Source organism: Notamacropus eugenii, chromosome 7 (genome assembly GCF_028372415.1).
Source record: "Notamacropus eugenii isolate mMacEug1 chromosome 7, mMacEug1.pri_v2, whole genome shotgun sequence".
Lineage (NCBI taxonomy): Eukaryota > Metazoa > Chordata > Mammalia > Diprotodontia > Macropodidae > Notamacropus > Notamacropus eugenii.
In genome coordinates, this window is record NC_092878.1 from 137,578,769 (window position 1) to 137,593,714 (window position 14,946).

The window sequence follows — 14,946 nt, forward strand, 5'->3', positions numbered from 1 at the left end:
CAAAAGGGTAATCATTGACAATGCCAGTGTCCTGGTGGAAGGTCCTTTATGGATCTGTGCTTGAGTCTGTGCAGTTTAACATTTTATCAGTACCTTGGATGAAAGTATAAATGGAATGCTTATCATATTGGCCAATGACACCAAACTGGGAAGGATAGCTATTACACTGGATGACAGAATCAGGATCCAAAAAGACTCTGAGTGATTAGAACATAGGACTGCATTACATAAGATGAAATTTCATACTTATACTTGACTTCAAAAAAATCAACTTCAAAAGAATAAGATGGGAGGAGGCAGAGCCAAGATGGTGGAGTAGAAGGATGGACCTGTAAAAGCTCTCCTCCCACAGCCCATAAAATACCTGTTGAAAATGACTGTAAACAAATTGTAAAGCAGCAGAAGTCACAAAATGACAGAGTGAAAGAGATTTCCAGTCCAAGCTAGCCTGGAAGGCTGACAAGAAAGGCCTATCGCACCAGCCTCTGAGCGGACAGCAGCCTTGGCCATGTGGCACCAACAGGGACAGGACTGAAGAGGTCTTGGGGGGAGGAGGGGTAGAATCCCTGGCAACCTCTGTGGTTCCCAGATTCCTCAACCAACAAACTCCAGAGAAGCTTCAAAGGTCAATGAGAAAGCTCTTTCACCTAGGTGAGAAGAGAATGCAGTCTAGCCTTGGTCCCAGGCAGTGGTAGTGTCCATTTTTGTAGCCTTCTACCTAAAGACCCTGGGGGAATCAAGAAGCTGATCTGGGTCTCAGCCCTGAGTGGCAGTCCTGGGGTGAAGAGGAGCACTGGCTGGCCTGGTGGAGCTAGTGGAAGCTCTAGAGAGGGAATCCTACTCATAGATCTTGGGCAGAAGAATGCTTATGGTTGCTCCCAGATCAAAGCACAGGCCAGGAGAGGAGTAAACTCCTCTCACTTGATTGTGCCACCTTGGAGGAACTGAGAACTTACAGGTCCCTAGAGTATACTGTCCTCTTGACAAAGAATAACTGGCTGGGAAAATGCCCCAAAAAAAGAAACAATAAAACTATAGAAGGTTACTTTCATGGTGAACAGGTATTTTCTTCCATCCTTTCTGATGAGGAAGAACAATGCATACCATCAGAGGAAGACACAAAAGTCAAGGCTTATGCATCCAAAACCTCCAAAATAAATATGCAATGGTCTCAGGCCATGGAAGTACTCAAAAAAGATTTTGAAAATCAAGTAAGAGAGGTGGAGGAAAAATTGGGAAGGGAAATGAGAATGATGCAAGAAAATCCTGAAAAGCAAGTCAACAGCTTGCTAAAGGAGACCTCAAAAAATGGTGAAGAAAATAACACCTTTAAAAATAGACTAACTCAAATGACAAAGGAGGACAAAAAATCAATGAGGAGAAGAATGCTTTAAAAAGCAGAATTAGCCAAATGGAAAAGGAGGTTCAAAAGCTCACTGAAGAAAATAGTTCTTTAAAAATTAGAATGGAGCAGATGGAAGCAAATGACTTTATGAGAAACCAAGAAATTACAAAACAAAACCAAAGAATGAAAAAATAAACGACAATGTGAAATATCTCATTGGAAAAACAACTAACCTGGAAAATCGATCCAGGAGAAATAATTTAAAAATTATAAGACTACCTGAAAGCCATAATGGAAAAAAAAAAGAGCTTAGATATCATCTTTCATGAAATTATCAAGGAAAACTGCCCTGATATTCTAGAACCAGAGGGTAAAATAAATATTGAAAGAATCTACCAATCACTTCCTGAAAGGGATCTGAAAAGAAAAACTCATAGGAATATTGTAGCCAAATTCCAAAGTTCCCAGGTCAAGGAGAAAATGTTGCAAGCAGTCAGAAAGAAGCAATACAAGTACTGTGGAAATACAATCAGGATAACACAAGATCTAGCAGCTTCTACAGTAAGGAATTGAAGGACTTGGAATACATGATACTCCAGAAGTCAAAGGAACTAAGATTAAAACCAACAATCACCTACCCAACAAAACTGAGTATAATACTTCAGGGGAAAAAATGGTCATTCAATGAAATAGAGGACTTTCAAGCATTCTTGATGAAAAGATCAGAACTGAATAGAAAATCTGACTTTCAGTCATAAGAATCAAGAGAAGCATGAAAAGGTAAACAGGAAAGAGAAATCATAAGGGACTTACTAAAGTGGAACTGTTTTCATTCCTACATGGAAAGATAATATTTGTAACTCTTGAAACTTTTCTCGGTATTTGGGTAGTTGGAGGGATTATACACACATATATGTAGACAGAGGGCACAGGGGGAATTGAATAGGAATGGATGACATCTAAAAAAATAAAATTAAGGGGTGAGAGAGGAATATATTGGGAAGAGAAAGGGAGACATGGAATTGGGCAAATTATCTCTCATAAAAGAAGCAAGAAAAAAATATTTTCAATGGAGGGGAAAAGTGGGGATGTGAGAGGGGAAAAGTGAAGCTTACTCTCATCACATTTGGCTTAAAGAGGGAATAACATGCACACTCAATTTGGTATGAGAATTTATCTTACACTACAGGAAAGTAGGGGATAAAGTGATAAGTGGAGTATGGGGGATGATAGAAGGGAAGGCTCATGGGAAGAGGGAGTAATTAGAAGTAAATGCTTTAGGGGAGGGATAAGGTCAAAAGAGAGAATAGAATAAAGGGGAGGCAGGCTAGGATGGAGGGAAATATAGTTAGTCTTTCACAACATGACTTGTGGAAGTCTTTTGCAAAACTACACATATATAGCCTATATTGAATTTCTTGCCTTCTCAGTGGGTATGGGTGGGGAGGGAGGGAGGGAGAGAAGTTGGAACTCAAAGTTTTAGAAGAAAATGTTGAGAACTGTTTTTGCCTGCAACTGGGAAATAAGAAATACAGGTAATGGGGTATAGAAATCTATCTTGCCCTACAAGAAAAGACAGAAGATGGGGATAAGGGAAGGGAAGGGTGTGATAGGAGGGAGGGCAGGTTGGTGGAAGTGATAATCATAATGCATGGTGTTTTGAGGAGGAGAGAAATAGGGAAAAAAATTTGGAACTCAAAATCATGTGGAAATGAATGTTGAAAACTAAAAATTAATTAATTAAATTTAAAAAAAAACAATAAGATGGGAAAAGCAAAATTAGACAACAGTTGTATAAAAAAAAGCTGGGGAGTTTATTGCACTGTAAGCTTAGTATGAACTGACAGTACAATATGGCAGCCAAAAAAATGAATTCTATCTTCAACTGTATTAAAAGGGAGGCAGAAGTCCCGGACTAGGGAAATGATTGTCACACCGTTCCCAGGTCAAACCACTTTTGGTATACTACCTTCAGCTCTGGGCCTGACATTTTAGGAAGCATAACAATAAACTGGAGGATGTCCAGAGGAGAGAGAAAGGATGGGGAAGAGCCTTGTGCATGCCATATAAGGAATCTTTGAAAGAACTAGGGATTGGTTTGGTTTTGGGTTGGGTTGGTTTTTTTTTTTTTTTACTTTGTTGATAATTTTTTTATCACTATAATCATTTCCCCATACTTCCATCCTGGTCCCTCCCTCCATTAAATACTCCTATAACAAAGAAAAGTATTTATGTAAAAGCAACCAACCCAGTAACTTTACAGTGGTCTCTACTGAGGTGTCATCATCAAGAAATGGGGATATTTGGACTATAGAAAAGAACACTTCAGAGATGTGACAGCTGTCTCTAAATGCTTGAAGGACTGCAAAATGGAAGGGAATTGATTTGTTTTGCTAGACTCCAGAGTACAGAAATAGGAGCAAAGAGGTAAATTTTGGCTTGCTGTATAGAAAAACTCCATCATGGGTGCTTCAGAAGAGACTGGATTCTGTCCCCTGAAAAACTTCATTCAAAGGGAGGTGCTCCAAAGATGTGTCTTGTATATATGTGGCTGGGACCAGATGGCCTTTGAGGTCTCATTCAACTCCAAGATTCCATGATTCTATAAATATGAGATAATAACCCATAAGCCACCTCATTGGATTGTTGTGGGGAAAGCACTTTGCAAATATTAGTAGTATTATTATTTAACAGTTGTCATATTGCATTAAGGTTATTCTGGGATTATAATGGTAATTGAAGAGGGGACATAACAAAATTGGGCCCATTTTCCTTAAATATCCCTTGAACTGACTACCTCTTAGGTAGGAATGAATCACTGAGGATCCAGGGATTTGTGTTCTTCTTAGACTGAAAAGGGACTAGATTGGATTTGAGCTAGAGGCAGAGTTTCGGCCATGGCAGAAACTTTGATTTTTGTTTTTGTTGATAATTCAATTTTATTTAATTTTCAAAGATGCTCCTTCTCTTCCTCCTATTCCCATTGAGGAAAAAAAGAAATACAAAATCTCCTGATAAAAATATGTATGGGGGGGCAGAGCCAAGATGGCGGAGTAGAAACACACAAATACGCTAGCTCCGAACCCACAGCCCATGAAATATCTGTAGTAAAGAGCTGCCAATAAATTCGGGAGCAGGAGAAGCCACATAACAGTGGAGCGGATAAGATTTCTGTTCCAGAGGGACCTGCAAACCTCTCGCAAAAGGTCCGTTGCGCTGTGGACGCGGAGCCCAGCCCAGCCCTGCCCCGGCCCCGGCACCGAGAGAAGCAGATCCGAGCGGACTTCAGGGACGGGATCTCCAGCGGCCGCATGGGTCCCTCCACCCACAGGTGACGGGAATCAGTGAGAAGGTCTCTTTGGTGGGTCGAGAGGGGAGTGGGGTGCCCCCATACTCAGGCCCCCTCAGGAGGCAACAGCGGAGGCGGGAGCAGACCGGGGCTCCCCAAGCAGGCAGGAGCCCGGATCCATTGTTGAAGGTCTCTGCATAAACCCCCTGAGGGAACTGAGCCCGTGAGGGGGCCCTGCCCCCACCTGAGCACCTGAACATAATCTCACACTGAATAGCAGCCCTGCCCCCGCCCAAAGCCCTGAGGCTGGGAAGCAGCATTTGAGACTCAGACCCCAAGCGCTGGCTGGGAGGATCAGGAGGCGAGGTGGGTGTGAGGAGAATATTCAGAGCTCAAGTCACTGGCTGAGAAAATGCCCAGAAAAGGGAAAAAAAACCAAGACTATAGAGGGTTACTCTCTTGGTGAGCAGGTTTCTCCTCCCCTCCCTTCTGATGAGGAAGAGCGATGCTCACCATCAGGGGAAGACATGGAAGTCAGTGCTTCTACATCCCAGCCCACTCAATGGGATCAGTTCTGGGAAAAGGTCATAAAGAGCTCAAAAAATTTTCAAAATTATGTTAGAGAGGTGGAGGAAAAACTGGGAAGAGCAATAAAAGACTTGTAAGCAAAGTACGAACAACAGATCAGCACCCTGCTAAAGGAGACCCAAAAAAATGCTGAAGAAAATAACACCCTGAAAAATAAGCTAACTCAATTGGCAAAGGAGGTTCAAGAAGCCAATGAGGAGAAGAATGCTTTCAAAAGCAGAATTAGCCAAATGGAAAAGGAGATTCAAAAGCTCACTGAAGAAAATAGTTCTTTCAAAATTAGAATGGAACAGATGGAGGCTAATGACTTTATGAAAAACCAAGAAATCACAAAACAAAACCAAAAGAATGAAAAAATGAAAGATAATGTGAAATATCTCATTGGAAAAACAACTGACCTGGAAAATAGATCCAGGAGAGACAATTTAAAAATTATGAGCCTACCTGAAAGCCATGATCAAAAAAAGAGCCTAGACATCATCTTTCATGAAATTATCAAGGAAAACTGCCCTGAGATTCTAGAACCAGAGGGCAAAATAAATATTGAAAGAATCCACCAATCACCACCTGAAAAAGATCCAAAAAGAGAAACTCCTAGGAATATTGTGGCCAAATTCCAGAATTCCCAGGTCAAGGAGAAAATATTGCAAGCAGCTAGAAAGAAACAATTCAAGTAGTACGGAAATACAATCAGGATAACACAAGATCTAGCAGCTTCTACATTAAGGGATCGAAGGGCATGGAATAAGATATTCCAGAAGTCAAAGGAACTAGGACTAAAACCAAGAATCACCTACCCAGCAAAACTGAGCATAATACTTCAGGGGAAAAATTGGTCTTTCAATGAAATAGAGGACTTTCAAGCATTCTTGATGAAAAGACCAGAGCTGAAAAGAAAATTTGACTTTCAAACACAAGAATGAAGAGAAGCATGAAAAGGTAAACAGCAAAGAGAAGTCATAAGGGACTTATAAAAGTTGAACTGTTTACATTCCTACATGGAAAGACAATATTAGTAACTCTTGAAACTATTCAGTATCTGGGTACTTGGTGGGATTACACACACATACATGCACACACACACACTCATAGAGACAGAGTGTGCAGAGTGAATTGAATAGGATGGGATCATATCTTAAAAAAAATGAAATCAAGCAGTGAGAGAGAAATATATGGGAGGAGAAAGGGAGAAATGGAATGGGGCAAATTATCTCTCATAAAAGAGGCAAGCAAAAGATTTTTTTTAGTTTGGGGGAAAAGAGGGGAGGTGAGAGAAAACATGAAGTTTACTCTCATCACATTCCACTAAAGGAAGGAATAAAATGCACACTCATTTTGGTATGAAAACCTATCTTACAATACAGGAAGGTGGGGGACAAGGGGATAAACAGGGTGGGGGGGACAATGGAACGGAGGGCATGGGGAGGAGGGTACAATTTGAGGTTGACACTCACGGGGAGGGACAGGATCAAAAGAGAGAATAGAAGTAATTGGAAGCAGGATAGGATGGAGGGAAATATAGTTAGTCTTATACAACACGACTATTATGGAAGACATTTGCAAAACTACACAGATTTGGCCTATATTGAATTGCTTGCCTTCCAAAGGGAGGGGGAGGGGAGGGAGAGAGGAAAAGAAGTTGGAACTCAAAGTTTTAGGAATAACTGTCAAATACTGTTCTTGCCACTAGGAAATAAGAAATACAGGTAAAGGGGTATAGAAAGTTATTTGGCCCAACAGGACAGAGGAGAGGATGGAGACAAGGGCAGAGAGGAATAATGGAGAAGAGAGCGGAGTGGAGATGGGGGCAGTTAGAATGCTTGGTGTTTTGGGGTGGGGGGAGGGGACAAGGGGGGGGAAATTTGGAGCCCAAAAATTCTGTGAAAATGAATGTTAAAAGTGAAATAAATAAATAAAAATAAAATAAAATAAAAATATGTCTAGGCAATGAAAAACAAATGTCTACATTGGTCGCCTGTCTCAGTCTGCATTTCAAGTCCACCACTCATGTCTTGAGACATGAGTGGCCTGTTTTCTGGATTCCTGGTTGATTATGTTGATTGGAATTTCTGAGATTTTTCATAGCTGATTATCCTTACAATATTGTTGTTATTGAATAACTTCTTCTTCTGGTTCTGCTTCCTTTCCTCTGTATCAGTTCATTATAATTGGTTCATTTTATCAGTTCTTTAGATTTTTCCAGGATTCTCCAGAATGATTTCCTTCATCATTTCTTACAGCACAGTAGTCCTCCATCACATTTATCTACATTTCCCATCCTGGGTGCCTTTATTTTCGTCCTAAGTTTTGCCCTCCCTGATTTCTCAGACTTCCTTACTGATGCTTGGGGGAGGGGAGAATCTGGACTTGGGGCCCAGGGTGTTTAGCTGCTTATGCTGAGTCATAAGACAAGAACCTATTGCTCTGGAAGGACTGGCATTCTGGGAGGAGGCCAATCAACTAGACCTAGTCTAGTCCTTGCTCTGGCACCAACTCTTGGCCTCTCCTTCCATCTTCTCCCATATAAAATGAGGGAGGTGCACAAAGTTGTCTCCAAGTTCTTTTTCAACCCCAACAATCTATGAGAGTATGAAATCTGGGCACCTTGATTTCCATGAGTGTTTAATTTGTCATCTTTTGTGACCTTAAGTTTCTTCCTTTCATTAAAGGTCTCAGGTTCCCACTCCATTAGATAAAGAAGCTTGATCTGTTGATTCCCATGGTTCCTTTCACCCCTAACATGATTCTGAGCACTTTGAGGAAGAAAAGCATTGCTTCACACAATCTTTCAGACTTTTCCCTCAAAGCATCTGTTTATTGTAATTGTGATAGCCCTACCACCCAGTATCCCCAGTAGTCAGGATTCAAGTGTAAAGAAACAATTTACCTTAGCACCTAGTGGTCATGAATAATTAACATATAGGATTGGAGATTTAAAATTGGGGGGGAACTTAGAGGCTACACTCATTTTGCAAATGAGGAAACTGAGGCACAGAGGCATTAGTGATATCTATGTCTAAGGTCTCACGTATAATCTAAGGTGAGATTTGAACTGAGGTCTTACTGATTACAAGTCCAGCACCATATTTATTAATATGTGTGTATCACTTCTACCAGATGGGCCAGAAATAGAGAAGGCAAACTGCCAAGGGAAAGCTTCCCATGATGGCACATGGCCTCTTTGCTCTGCACATAAAGATGTCTTCTGCAATCATGTCCCTGGGCATCTGTTGTGGCCCTTTCCAAAAGAATACAGAAGTGTAGCTATGGCTCTGTTTACAACTACCCTGTGAATGAGGCAATGTAAACATTTTTTGCCAGGCCTAGAGGCCTGTATTGGGCTACCCAAGTCTTTCTTACCTCACCTCCGAGGTCTTCGGTTGGCCAAAACCGGATGCACATATGAGAGAAAGGACATTTCAGAGTCGAACAAGGGTTGAGCTTTATTTCAGGGTCTAGTTACAAGTGCAGGGGGGTCTTCCTTAGGGGGAAGAGGGGGAGATTTCCTAAGGAGGCTAAGATCTTAAGGGCTTGGAAGTAGAAGTACAAGCGGGGAGAGAGGGGGAGGGGAGAGAGGAAAGAAGAAAGCGGAGCCTACTGTCCTCTTGGCTCCACTCGTGCTAAGAGAGAGCTTTCAGGCTTCCTCAATCCTACTTAACCTTCAGCCGCACAGTTTGCATCTCAATACCGTGCTGTTAGGTAACTAGGTGTGCTCCAATCCGGGACAATCTCGAGGGCAGGGAGACTCCACCCATCACGTATCTCCTGGGGAGAGGCGGAAATACCCGAGCTAGCCGAGCTAGCTCAGTCTGACCTTCTCGAACCCCCGCTGTTCATGGAGGGCCTCGTAAGACTCTAAGATTTAGAAGTCCCACTTTTACCCACCCGAGACTGTCCACACGGAATTGAGCTTCCAATCCCAACAATTTTTTATATGTAAACACTTAGTCTTAGAAAGGCTAAATGACCCAATTGTAGTCACATAACTAGTAAATTTCAAAGCTAGGCCCCAACCTCAGATCTTCAGACTTTAATCTGGACCTCCAGAGACTATGTCCTCCATTATCACCACTCAGATGGAGCTAAACCACCCAGGTGGGACACTCAGCTTAGAATAGAATGCCAAATGAATGGTCCTCATTGGTGAGTGAAAACTCACCTGTGATACCACATCTAGATGGGCACAGGCCGTGATTAAAATCCCATCTGTCCATCCCCTAGGAAACCCAATCCCACCCACTTCTGCTGGAAGCTTGGCCTGCTACTGCACATATAAACACCCATGCCCTCTCTGATGATTTCCACTTCTTGCTCTAAGAACAGTGATCACCTCAATATCACCATTGCTACTGAAAGGCTTAGGATTGCCTTGGTCATGGTTCTTATGACTTTCAAAATGGTTTTTTTACAGTGACACTGTTATTGTTTAAGTTATTCTCCAGGATTTACTCATTTCATTCTTCATTGGTCTATAAAAATCCTCAAAATTTTTCATTTTTTTGGTAATATTCATATTATCCAGAGGCTGATGATAAAAAATACGATCCATTATAGAGATGTAGCACATTTAGGGTACAGAAGGAAACATACATATTTTTGTATGTGCCATTGAGGAAATCTGTTTTGCTTAACTAAGAATATTTATTTCAAGGTTTTTCTTTTTCTTTTTTAATTGAGGTGAGGGGGGAAGGAAGAAAAATGAATTCTTGTTCACTTTTAGAACAAAGGGTTGGGAGGTGCTCAAGATGTGAAATGTTGTCTTCATTGCTACTTTATTGTTTTACTTTGTTGTGAGAGATTTCTCATGAAGTGGGAGTGATCTGTTTGCAATGTAAACAGAACTCGTGAAGAAAAAATATTGTAAAGGAAGGAAAGAATGAGGGGAGGAAGGAAGGAAAGGAGGAAGGAAGGAAGGGAGGAAGGAAAGGAGGGAGGGAGGGAAGGAGGGAGGAAAGGAGGGAGGGAGGGAGGAAGGAAGGGAGGAAGGAAAGGAGGGAGGGAGGGAAGGAGGGAAGAAGGGAGGGAGGAAAGGAGGGAGGAAGGGAGGGAGGGAGGAAGGAAGGGAGGAAGGAAGGAAGGGAGGAAGGAAGGAAGGAAGAAAAACAATTTACTGGCTTTCAACTCCACTCATCAATGGGAATCCCCAGACCAAAAGTCCCTTCCCTGGCCTCATTCCCATCTGTGTGTTGTATTCTTGCCCTGAAGGCAAAGCCTGTCTCTCAGTTTTCTCCACGTCTCGAGCTCCAGAACCTCAGCTCCCTGCTTGCCATATAGTAGGCATTAATAAACACAGCCCAAGTCCAGGAAGAATCTTCTGCAGGCAATTACCTCAGCAATTTTTTTTTCCTCAACAAGCAGCCGTTCGACAAAACCTTTAGCAAAGTAAGCATTAATCAATACGTGAATAAATACTAGCTTATTCATTCAGCACCAGGGCTCTTCTCCCCTCTCACCCACCAAGTTCATGGTCATGTCTGAATCTGGTTGTTGCCTTTGCAGCAGCTGTGGAACCCAGTCAGGTCAATTCGATTTATTTCCAACAAAAGTTGATTGCTACTGCATGCACCCCTGGGGCAGGGTGGGGAGAGAGAGAATAAAATAAGAAGGTTCTGCCCTCAAAGGGCATCCCTAGGAGCTGGTAGGAAGCATTTTACATGGTACAAATGCTATTATCTCTATTTTATAGTTGCGAAAACTAAGACTCAATGAGCTTGATTCATTGGCCAAGGGTTCCACTGACTTCTGAGTGGGGTAACATGTAAAGGGCTTTGTCCATTGTCCAGAGCACTGCGCAAACATCACTTACTACTGAAATCAAGTGTCAGGACTGGAATTCAAAGCCAGACCTTCTGACTCCAAGTCATAGAGTTCTCCCCACTTCACCATGCTACTGCAGAACAGAACTCAGTTCAGACAAGGTGCCTCTTCAGCCTGAGATGTTGGGACAACATACTTCTGTCAGAATGGGAGCTAGCCTGCAGATGACACTTGCATTCTTCCTGACAAACTCAGCTTGAAACTTGCTCCTAGCACACATGACTGTAGCTGAAAAGTCAGGGGAGGCTTAACTGGCCACTGTGCTATCCTAGAATCTCTGCTTATACTCTAAAACTTTGACCAAATGAAGTTTTCCAAATCTGTATTAAGTGGGTGAATTAGACGCTATTGTTTTGGTTGGGCCAGATTGGGACCAGTTGTATCTATATCATAGTCCATCAAACAACAATTAACTGTTAAGCACCTGCTATGTATCAGGCCTTATGTTAAGGATGCAAAGTAAAAATTAAATAGCCCATGACTTTAAGGAGCTTGTTGTCCGTCAGGGAAAATGTCACACTCACATAGAAGTATTTCCTGAGAGATATTATTATTTCCCTTATATGTTAATAATCAATTACTGAATTACATTAAATTGAAGGACATTACTGATGGATCGCATCACCTGGGTACATGCTTTTTGATCCTGGGTGGAACTAGGGAACATAATTTAATCTAAGGTGAATTCTGGCCCATTATCTTCCATTCAGCTAGGTCTGAGCAGAGGTGGACTCATTTTCTGTCTAGATTGCCCTAAGTGGGTAGACTTGCCATGTACTAGATACAGTGTTAAGGATACAAAGGCAAAAATTAAAAATCCCTTGACCTTGAGCATCAGGGAAAATGGCCTGCAACAGAGGTATTCATAAAATAGAAACAATACAAGTACAAGGTATTGAGGCAACAAGGGTGGGAAGAGAGGAGAAATGCTAGCAGCTGGGGCTTATCAGAAGGGCTTGAGCTGAACTTTGGGGAGGTAGGGGTTCTAAGAAGTGGTGGTGCTAAGGAACTGCATTTAGACATGAGGAATGGTCAATGAAACAATAGGAGATGGAATGGTCATTGCAGGGATTAGGGTTAGCAAGGCCAATCTCTGTGCATCATAGAGTATGTGAAGGAGTACTTAATAAGTCTGGGCAGGTAAGCGACAGACAGAGTGTAATGGCTTCCATTACCAGACTGTGAATTTGACCCTAGAGGCAAAGGAGAGCCAATGAATTAGGCCATTAAATATAGTCAGACCTGTGCCTTAAGGATATCAATGGGGAGGGAGTCTCTACTTGAGGCAGGGAGACCAATTTAGGCTCTTGCTGTGGTCAAGGCAAGAGTTGATGAGGGCCTGAACTAGAGTAATAGCCATGTAAATTGAGAGGAGGAAATGTACATGAGAGATGTCAAATAGAATCAACAAAACTTGGAAGCTGATTGGCCACGTGGGATGAGAGAGAGTGAGGAGTCAAGGATGACTCCAAGGTTGTGAACCTAGATAGAAAATGGTGGTCCCCTCAACCTAAACAGCATATTTTCTGTGTCTGTTCAAGTCCATTGCAAGGTCTTCTAAAGCAGATACTAGTAAGATCATAGACTGAGAACTGAAAAGTAAAGTAAAGGTCATCAAGTCCACCCCTTTTTTACAGATGAGGAAACTGAGACCCAGAGATGCTGAGGGACTTGCCTAAGGTCACTCAGATGACAGAGACAGAATTTGAACCCAGGTCTTTGACTCCAAATGCAGAGTTCTTTTTTCACTTCACTTCTCAGATGAATTGATGGATAAATGCTTTTCCCCCTTTCCTCTGCCTAGCACAGTGTTCTATACATAGGAGAATTTCACTGAATGTTGATGGTTGACTATGAATCATACAAAACTACCCACTGGTCCCTACAGAGTAAGTTTTGACCATTTACCAAGGCATTCACCAACACCCTTCAAGCTTCCCAGTTCTCCCAAAGCTTTAGACCAGTGTTGTTTGCTCACAATAGGAGGGCTGTAGACTGAGCTAACAGACCTTGAAATCAAAAATAGAAAGTTCAAACCCAGAAACCCCAAGTTCCAATTTTCTGTGTGTCAATTGTTTCTAGAATATAATCCCCATATACACAAGTCCATTTACTGACAATAAACTACTTTGAAGTTGGTTTTTTGTTTGTTTTTTTAATTACAGGTCTATCATACTGGCTTTTTTTCTTCTACAAACTCAAAGGAGGAATTCTAGGTGGGAACTTTAATGAGTCTGCATCATAATTTTTTCCTTCTACAATTTTTTTTAGTTTTGTTTATGTGGTTTTCAAGTCCTAATTATAACTTTGCATGAAGGCTCCTGTGAACTTCCATGAACAGGGCAATATGAATAAAGAGCCTCATGGGCTGATTGACATAGTGGCCAAGGTTTAACAAGGTTTTCCATCCCTCTGGAAACTGCAGCTGCTGTGGCTGATAATACAATAAATAACCATGCACAGGGGTTTGCCATGAATGGTAACAGGATGTGATGATTTAGGAGTAATACAAAGCAGTGGCACAGCTATTGTCACTCTCTCCTTTTGTCCTCCCTTAATTTAAAACTTTTAAATGGTAGTAATATAATGGTGTATTGCCTCAAGGGAACTGAATTATGTGAGAGTAATCAAGGTCTGCCTGATTGCAGAGCTATGATTGAGGTAGGTCCTGCGGAGGCTGGGGTGTCCCAATGGAGAAACTGCAAGTAGGTCTCCTCAGATGTTAACTAAGCAGTGAAGATTCCCACCTCAGTGACTCAGGGTTCCTACTCAATAAATTCCTATGGCTCCCTATTGCCTCCAGAAGCAGAAGTTAAATCCTGTTTGGCATCTAAACCCCTCATAACCTAGCCCCCTCCTACATTTCCAGTCTTCTCTTACTTCCCAATGCTTACTCTTTGATTCCAGTGACATTGTCCTCTGGGCTGTTCCACAAACAAGACCCTCCATCTTTTGGCTCTGGCCGTTCCTTTTGGCTATCCCTCATGCCTGGAATGCTCTCCCTCCTCCACTCTGACCATTGACCTCCCTGGCTACCTTGAAATCCCAACTAAAATCCCACCTCCTACCAGAAGCCTTCCCTAAGCCCTCTTCATTCCAGTATCTTCCCTCTGTTAATTATTTCCTATTTCTCCTGTATATAGCTTGCTTTGTCTGTCTGTTTAGATGGTTAGCTCCTTGAAGGCAGGGACTGTCCTTTGCCTCCTTTTATATCACCAGCATTTAGTGCCTGGCACATAGTAGGTGCTTAATATTTATTTTAAAAATTAAAAAAAAAAAAGCTAAAGTAGAAGTAGCTCTCTTCATTCAAAGTACCTGGCTTCTATTAATGGCCACCATCCATTTTTGGATGCTCTAGAGGGGATATCTAATGTCAACTATAGTGTCTCAGTTAATTAACTTTGATTTAGATTGCTGATATTAAATGTCACAAACACCTCTGAATGCCAAAAATATTTATTTCAGACACAAAAAGATCTGTATATATAGGCCCATATTAAAATGTGTACCAACTGGGGTACAGAGAAAAACAGAAGGATAGGAGGCTAGAGAAATTTAGATCAGACAGGGAAATTTCAGAGTTTTGGGTTGTGGATCAGAGATTCAGAGTTAGAAGAGTAAGCTTCTCATTTTACAAGATAGAAAAGTAAGTCCCAAAGAGATCGATTCACTTGCACAATTTCCCACAGATGGTAAGCATCAGAGACAAGTTTCAACTCCATATCCTCTGACGTCAGAATCAATGTTCTTTCCACATTATCACTAAGCTTACACAAACATTTGAAAAAGCAACCCATGGAAAATAATATGTAATATTTGGCCATGGATATCTGTGTTGAAAGACACTGATTTTATAACATATATCAAATTCAAAAGCAAAAATATGGAGGTCTGAATGGAGTCCAGA